Genomic DNA, 9,598 nt, shown 5'->3' with positions numbered 1-9,598 from the left:
CAGAATCCATGCCAAGCAAACTAGTAGTAATGTCTTAGTGGCTGCTTTGAGAAATTGCTCTCCAGAGACAGCTTTCTAGGTTAATTTATTCAGTATGGGGCTGGTGCTGTGTGTACTGTCACCACTTTTAAACCAGGGGCAGGGCACTTTTTGTGTGCAAGACTGCCTAAGATAACTTCTTATGGCTCCTTGGGATGGCTGCTGCCGGTTGATTCTGGCAGGCCATGAGACAACCCGTTTATTTGTTTGTTTGTCCCGTGAGTTTTTGGCTGGCCATTGAGGGCTCTGTTTGGCCCTGGTCCCTGCTGGGCTTCTATTTCTGAAACCCAAGTGGCTCTTAATGAAGCCGGTAGGGCTGGCATGGGCCCTCAGCAAACCCAGGCCTGATCAGACCCTTCTTCTTCTGCCTTGGCAGCCACACTCCATTTGCTCCCTCTGGCTTCCTAATTTAGTAACGGTAGGTAAAAATATGTGCTAACGAACAAGGTCTGGTATGTCAGGCTGGCGTCCAGAGAAGAGGGAGGGAGGGAGGGAGGAGAGAAGAGGGAGAGGGAGAGGGGGGAGAGCTGTTTTCACAGCAGGCACTCAGTGACAGGGCTCGAGCCACTCAGACCTCTCTGACATCTGTGTGTTTGTGTGGATGTGTAGACTTTCCAGGGAGTGTGTGGGGGTGGATGATGAGAGGTGGAGGGTGAGCTCTTAAAATTTCTCACCCTTTGCCAAACTCCATACAAACACTTCTAATCATTTCTCTGTTTTATTCCAACAACACGGTGAGGGTGTGGAGCAAAACTAGTCTACACAGCAGAATATTTAAAGTGTTTTGTTTTGCTCTCAAAGTATCTATTGTTGGTTTTCACACCATCATAGCCAGACTGCAGAGTAGATTTTAGGTATCACAGAAGATAGTTTTCTTTATTTTAAGCCATTTAAAATCTCTGAATGGAATATTAGATTTGAAAATTAGTAGTGGTTGCTACCACTATTTGTAACATTCATTCCATAGAGACAAGGTCATAACTGTAACTTTTTGTAGGCTTTCTATTTTGAAGGCTGTTGAATTGTGTCTTAAAGTCCACAATGTTAGAATTTGAACGGAATAAAAATGTCATATCTAATAACAAAAAAACCCAACTTATTTTGCAGTTTAAACTGTTTAAGATTGTTGGAGTGCTCATGAGTGTTTTGAGTTAAAAAAATGTCATAAAAATGTTTTTGTCTGTTTTATTAAAAATTCAGTTTGGAAAAAAGTACATAAATGATGTCCATGACATAATTTCTGCACACATTAAAACTGAAGTAACTGGAGTCATTTTTAGTGATATGACAACAAAACCATCAACGTGTAATTTAAACATCATTTTGACCAAGAACTGCAAACTTTTCTGGGAAAACATACAAAATCTTTTTTTTTTTTTTTGCTTCCTCTGTTCACACACAATGAGATTTTAAAAAATCCAAATATATGAATGTGGAGTGAGAAAAATGTCCTTTAAGTTACAAAAAACGATTTATTGTATTAAATTCATACTTCTGCAATGTCTCCATTGAGAATGCTCATTTCTCAAAAACAATAAAATTGAAATAAATAGCACTGCCATAGTGTAGAATTACCTGAGGATTTAATTGAACATTTTTCAAAAGAAGTCATCGACTTTACCACGACCTAAGGTGGAGTGAAGAGTGGCGTTCAAGGCTTAAGCCCCAAAAGTTTTCTCAGAAGCTTCACATCTTTCAGTTTCATAAAAGTATGTTAATGCAGTGTTACGTTGAGAAAAATGGAAGCAGACTATAATAAACCAGTTATCAATCAAATGGACCCTACTAATCACATTGTGAAAATTTTAGTTACCAAACTTTAAAAAAATCTCACTTTGTTTTTCTAACTTCTAAGAGCTCAAACACAGACTGCAGTATAAAACACAGCTTCAACAATATATTAAATTTCCTGCACATTCATAAATAAATCAGTATTGGAAAGCCCACATTTACTTCTCATGCTCTCTTTTTCTATAAATAGGTAAATACAATTCAGTTGTACATTTTTAATCTAAATTCCTTTTGTGCCTATGTTATGTACTTTAAAGAAGAAACCTATGACAGCTTATGCCCTTTTTAAGCAGGCATAAGTGAACAATATTGATCTTCAACATAATGTATTATGGTTTAAGAATGATTAGGACACTTTATAAACAATTGGGTTTTAAAAATATGATGCTGTTTTTAATTTTTTTCCTGACTGATGTTCAGATTTGTTGGCATTTTAAACCTACATTTGTGTGTAAAATTAGGGAGTAATAGCCTGGCCAAGTATAAACTCTGATATTTGGCATTTGGCCACTTATCAGTATTGGCTCTTAATTTTACCAAAAATTGATACAATTAGTTAATCGTAACGTGTGCTACTTTGGCTCCACTGTAAGGTGTGTTTTTCCCTCTGGATTGTCGCTCTCCAAAGTCTCATCAAATCTGATTGGCTAGATGCCACCTGACTACCTGCCAGTCAACCTGTAAGCCTGGGCGCCCCTGACACAGTTTATGAAATCACTTTCTGTGTTCCTGCTGCTCTGTGCAATTTCTCGTGCCGATCATTACAGGGCTAAATTGTTTATTTTAGCGTCATCCTTTTGATTGTGCAATCTTACTTTTGCTACATTTAGTTCATTTTATACATCATAATAAATGCATATTGTTTTTAAAAGTTGGTTATCAGGCTCAGGAATGACAAATAATCAATATGGGCCCTGAAAAAAACAAAATTGGTCAAATCCTATTTAAAATAGCTTAGAAATAGTGTGTATAACTGCCTGATAAGCAAAAAAAAAAAAAACCTGGGAAAGCATGCTCCTGGACCTAAGCATTGTTTATTAAATGCTTGTGGCCATGCCCCTGCCATCGCTGATTCAAACCAAATATCAGAGAGGCTTTCAGAAACTTAACTGACAAAATTGCCCATCTAGATTTATAGTAATGCAGCATTTAATAGAAGAATGTTGCAGGCTTGTTATATAATCAGAAATTTTAACAGTATGAAAGAATATGAAGAAGGTCAACACCCTTCAAAATCAGCCTTTGCTTTGATAGGGATTCTTGTCTGGTGTATATTTTCCTACAGGGAAACTGCTTCAAATATTGTTTTGTCCTTTAAAAAATTCTATTGAAAATCCTCTTGCTTTTAGTTATGTTTTAGATTCAAAGAATGTCGCTCAAAAGACGATAACATCACAGTTGCTTTCACTTAAAGTTGAGATGTTGCTCCCAAAAACATATTGCTTATAATCTGTAAATGCTCTCTGGCTAATAAATATATATTTCCCTTTAAACCTGAACTACTTAGTTTACTGCTGAAACTTCCTGCATGCTGTAGGTTTAGTATCTCTCTATAGAGGCAGCGGAAGAAAAACATGTAATCTAATGTATGTTTACACTATAAACACCAGTCCTTCAAAGTTTTTCTATGGACCCATTCCAACAAACACTGACAGTGAATAACTTTACTGAGACCATTTAAGCCACACAATCAGAGGTGATGCCAGTAATCTCTGTGATAATAATGCAATCATTTGGTACATTTGGCATTGATATAAAACCAGAGAGCTATTTAAATCAAAGCAAATGTGATTATTCAGCAGTTTAGTGAGCCAATGCCTAAGCTTGGTATGCAATCATGTCCACCTGTTGCAGATTGTGATTCTGCCATCGTTACAACCTTGTGCTTTCACATCTTTGCTGTGGTTTCACATTGCTGCATTACGTGGTTGCAGAAATGCAAAGTGCACGCTGGCTAACACACAGCAGGAGCTTCCCATTGATACAAACTTCAGTAATCTTTCACAGATAGCTTTCCTGTCTTGTAGGCCCATCAGTTATCAAACCAGTTATCATCAAGCCTCATAGTACCTCTTTTTGTTAAACGTGTAGGCATGGCAGAACAGTGGAGTTCATATCCCACCTTTCTCTGGTTTGTGTGTTAGTGCCATGGGAAACATGGCAACTCAGATACCTGCTCTGACAATTCTATGCGTTGTATGCTTGTTTGTTGGACCACTCTGGTCTTTCATCACCTGGGTAATGAAATAACAAAGTAGTATATTTATAACCTTGCAAAGCAGATGGATATGTCCATTTCCTTGTTTTTCACTAGCGAATCCATCTTGTTAAGCTCCCATCTGAACCGTTTGGGCCCAGTTAGAAGGTGACAGGACCAATCAGCGATGAGGGGCATTACTTTCAGGCACTGCAGAGTCATGATGTCAACGAGCAGCCGCAAGAGGCCGGTGTAATTATGGCGGAAGAACTTAGCGTGGATGCTGCTAAAGCGTAAGTTTTATCAGAACTTGACAACAATTCTTAGTTAAAAGAAGAACAAAGGGGGAGCAGGTGGCCTAGTGGTTAAAGGCACTCCCCATGTACGCAGGCGGCTCGGGTTCAAATCCGGCCCGAGGCCCCCCACCGCACGCCTCCCCCCCACTCCCGACCCACTGCCCTCCTCCATCTAATAAAGGCACAAAAATGCCCAAAAATAAATCTTAAAAAAAAAAAGAAGAACAAAGAACAACAGTGAGTTGTTTTCTTTTCAAAAACGACAAAAGTCGAGTACTTACATGTCTATAGTAGCATTATTCCCTGGTAGCTGATACATCACATGTTTTGTTGCTCTGATTGGCCCGTAGAGATGTGACAGACATCATCCAATAACACACCGAGTTTTTCAAAGCCTCTGCCGTTTCTCAAACATTTCCTATCTGGCATGTCAGGTTAGCATATTTATGTGTGGTGTGGAAAACCTTGCGTGTGTTGCTTTACCCTATCTTACTTTTTTCCTTTTTTTTGAAAAGGTCCACACAACAAAATTATCTTTTTTCTCCCATTGACTTATTTTCATGCATTGGATTTTAAGGGTTTCTCATGTTGTTGTACTTTTAAACATGTGTTTTTGGTCATTATACCATTAGAAGAGAGCTTATATTAGTCTATGTCTTTGAAACTATTAAGACAGTTTCATAAAGAAATAATTTGTTTTTTCAGTTGTGGGTTTAAAAGACAATTTAGACTTAATATTATGTTCTACTTTCCAAACATGGTGCTTTAACTGGCACCACAGATTTAAGCCAGTCGTGAATAAAAACAACAGAAAATAATTGCTGTTTTTCTAACTCACCCAGAATCATTAGTCATTTTATGCTTAAGCTTGTCAGATGTGTCAGTTATTTGCTAAAACCACACACTAGCACCTACGTTTTATACAGCTGTCCTCACTTCCTGTTTGCTAACCCACAGACCCCTCCTCTCTGACATGATCATCAGACCCTTTTACAACAGGGATTGCAAACTTACATTCAGTTGTCATAGTTTAATCTTGTATCTTAGGCTGAAAAAACATCTGTGAGATGAGATAATTGTCTATCCCAGCTGTTTGAGCAGGTCCTAAAGGAAGAAAACATTCACTAGCTCTTTCTGTATGGCACTTTTGATGTTCCTCTTACATTAAGAAGAATACTGTGCATGCATTTGCAACTTATTTGGGGAAACTCTCTATTCTGTTGCCTTTAACTGTAGTTAACCTTTTCTGACTCTGCAAATGTGCCGATGTCTTCACAGCTACTGCACTTAAGATAAAGTGTGACATCTGGACATATCATAAGTTAATGTGTTTCAGAGCTATAATCAAAATGTTTATGTGTGAGCAATGCTGCCGTTAAGAGGTAAAAACAAAGGCAGGCACTTAAGCCAGGCACCCCTTCCTTTCAGCCGACAGAAGCTGTCCGCAGCAAAGACACGATAGTCACCGTGCGATAAGATAAGCTCTCTTTCCATGCTGCGGCGTTCTTCCATGCCAGTGCTTTGTTAAACAATAGTTCTGCATTCAAATGTGATTGTTCCCTGCTATATGGCACAGACTTAGAATGGCTTAAACTTGTGTTTATCCTTAGCCAAACCTTGGCCTAATTTGAAGCATACGCAGCAAACAAATCTACTATTGTTCCGCCACGAAAGCTTCTTCTCGCCTTTCTATTCTATGTCAGAATCAAAGATTACGTGCAGCTTTGGAGGTGATATTGCCATTCTTTGTTTAGACAATGGTGCACTAAACCAATAACTGTGTTTTGTGCGCTGACAGCGTGTATATTCCTTTATAATTGCAGTTTGAGCTGCACTGTGTCAGGGAGATATGTGTATGGGGGAGTTTCATCTCTTTCCAATGGCCTTGAAAGGAAGCATCAAAATGGATCTACATTATGGGGTTTGTCTGTGTCTCACACCCTTTAAACCAAAGCATAAACCTTTTATAAACAAACATACACAATAACACAGAGATGGCACTGCTAAGATCCCTGAAAATGAAGAGAGAAGGGTTCGTCACCCTGTCCTTGGTACACTTTGTTCCAGCCTTGGATCCTCTATTACCCTAGTTGTAGCTAGTGGACAATCTGTACATTTTCCTTACTCTATAATGTTGCTACAGTTCACAGTTATTGTTCAAATCTTACAGAGTGGTCTATTAAAAACATATTTCACCTGCTTACAGCTTGTGTTAAATGAGCAGTATCTGTTTAGGTACAAGAAACAGAGAATTGTTTGGTCAACTTTTCTTCAATCAAAGGTCCCCCAAGAACTGAGAGGATTTTGGAGGTCAGTAGTCAAAGGTCGTAGGTCATAGGTCCTCATGTTCATCTGTTGCCTGTTGATGCTATATCATAGGAAAGCTGTGAAGGATTTTCTTCAAACTTTGTACAAATTTCTGTTCACTTTGAAGGATAATCTGATTTGATTATGGAGGTCAACGGCAGGCAAGAAATGCTTTCTGTTGATGCACAATAGGGAGAAGTTGACTGTTTTAGTTATGCTGATACAAAATAACACTAGATACTAGAATCTAAGGCCTGGGAAAAACTATACATGAAGAACAAGTAAAACACTGGGAGCCTAAACTCTAGAATGAAATACAAAGGAAGTCAAAACCCTGAAACATAAGACTCATTCGGCCTCATTCAGGAATATCTTCTTACGATTTTCTTAAATTTGTTTTTAGGAAAGTTTCTTAAGGAAACATGCATCAAGTTAATTTTCTGTGTTCTTAAATTGACGAATGCCATTGTGCTCCTAAGCTAGAAGCTTGTGCATGTTTTTCTTAAACACCACTTCTATGCCCATAAAAGAGCATGAGACTACAGGGTTATTTGCAAACACAACACAACAGGTACACTGGAGTCAGAGGAGATAAAATGAGACATCACTCATACCCAAATTAAAAGGGCTGAGCTCCATTGCCTCACTTTAAGAAGGTTTGTGGTCAGGGCCTTTCTGTGCAGAGTTTGCATGTTCTCCCCATGCATGTGGAAGTTCTCTGGGTACGCCCCCCCGCCCCTATCACCAACGTTAGGTTATTTGGTGACTCTAAACTGGCTGTAGGTGTGAGTAGGAGTGTGCCTGGTTGTATGTCTCTGGATATAAGCCCTGCGATTGACTGGCAACCACTCCAGGGTGCCTCTCACCCAATGACAGCTGGGATAGGCCCCCTACCCCAAATGGGATATCGGTATAGAAAATGGATGGATGGAAATTGCATTCTGGACTCCAAGAAATACTTCAGTTGTTCTAAAGTGGATGTAGTGCTGCTACAATTTATTTAATTTAACACCAGTTGTGGATATTAGAAAAATTCTTTATACACATAAACCAGATGATATCAATCTTTCAGACAGCACTAACATCATAAAATACTTTCATCGTTCTATAATAAGAAAAGGATGTATTCCAGATTAGGTAGCCGTGCTTTTCAAATTGTATAGGAATGGTTACAAACCTACTTTTTATCTAAAAACTGATGTTAATAAATTAAGCATCTCTGAAACACATTTAAATATCTTTTTAGTGGTAGGTTTTATTGTTTTGAATTAGTGTTTATTGTTAAAAATATACTTATATGCAGAAGTTACAAATTCATGCATGTTAAATTTGCAAGATATGAATTGAAATCTTAGCATGTTGCAGTTAAGGTCAAACATTGCTAGGTTAAATAAAAAGATTAAAATCCTGCATTTTTACATGTTATTTAACATTATAAAAGGGCTATTTTTTAGGAAAATTTGGCAAAATGTTGTTAAAATTCTATATCATTGTGTCTCTATTTATATTTGACTACTGACAATGGCGAAAAAAAGTCATCCTGTAAAATGAGCATGCAAATGTGTGTAAGAGTGCATTAGCTTTTCTTAGATTTTGTTCTTAGCTGAGAAGAAATCACAAATAAGAAAACTGGTCAGTGTCTTTAGCATTGAATGCTAAATGCAATGTTGACATAATCTTGGTGCACACGAGGGAGATACAAAAGATGTACTGAGTGGTGTTTTCACTCTGTTGTAGCTCGTTCAAAAGCTCTGGACACTTAATGTCATTTCTCTGTCCTGTTTTTAGCTTCTTGCTATGTTCTCTCTCTCTTTCCGCACTTTTCATATGCGGATGATGTTTTGCACAACATGTCCTAACTCAGTGTGTAACATGATGCTGTGTGCAAAAACCCAGAGCATTTTTATGGATTAAACAAGGCTTTGATGATAAAATTGATAAATTGAGCGATCAAGTTATTTAAATCAGTCAGGGAGACTTTAGCCTTTAAGTGTAAGTTTTACCACTCTGTGAAGATGGCTGACTGCTTTAGACAGACCTCTACTTTTAAGCTAGAGAGCTAGAGAATTGTTAAACTGCTTGACATTTTATTTAAATCTCTTTTATTTTAAATTGGAGGACTTTTGAAGGAAGAGGAGAATCAAAATGAAGCAGAGTAGCTTGCCTGTGAATGTGAATGAGAGGCTAAATGTCCACCTGTGCTCCTCTGACCTTTGTGGCTCCTCTGCTGACTGGGTCCAGGTAAGAGCAGGTTGTGTGATGCAGTGGTATCAATAATGGAAGAAAGGCAGCCGCCTCTCTTTGGTTGCTATGTGGGTCAGAGGAGGCTCTCTGTGGATGGGAGAGATTGATGAAGAGCACCAGGGAGAGCGTCGGAGCGCCTACCTCACAGCGGTGTGAACCAAACTACTCCCCTGCACTCGTTCACAGGCCCCCCTCCTGAGCAGCACTGCCTGGCGCTCTTTAAATGACCTTCAAATTAGCCTTATTTTTCAGGGCCCAAAACCCTTCAGGGTCCTCTCTAAGAGGATGGTGGGCCTTGTTCTCACTCTCTTTTTCTGCTTTTCCTTTTGTTATCCTCCTGTTGACCACAGATGGAGCAGAAAATAACAGAGAAATAGAGGTTGTGCAGCAAAAGCAGCTGATAGTCACAGTTGTTGTATCTGATGTAATCAGAAAGGAGAGCTTTTAGTGTGCTAAATTACACAAAACAGACACATTTTTACCCTTTCATTGCACATTCTCTATCCAAAAATAAAAATCATATGTTGTATATCCTTATTTACAGGCAGGGGCACATGGTGTTTGTGTGTGTGATGTTGGATGGGAGGCGCAGTGGGAGTTTCTCTCTCTACATCACAGAACAACAGTCTGTCAAGCCAGTCATCCATCACTAAAGCTGAGGTGTATACACACAGCAGGTCATGTTGGTCCCCTGTCCACGCCTGATGCAGAGCTCTTGATTATC

The sequence above is a fragment of the Cheilinus undulatus genome, linkage group 9, assembly GCF_018320785.1.
Source record: "Cheilinus undulatus linkage group 9, ASM1832078v1, whole genome shotgun sequence".
Taxonomy (NCBI): domain Eukaryota; kingdom Metazoa; phylum Chordata; class Actinopteri; order Labriformes; family Labridae; genus Cheilinus; species Cheilinus undulatus.
This window is presented reverse-complemented; position numbering follows the sequence as displayed.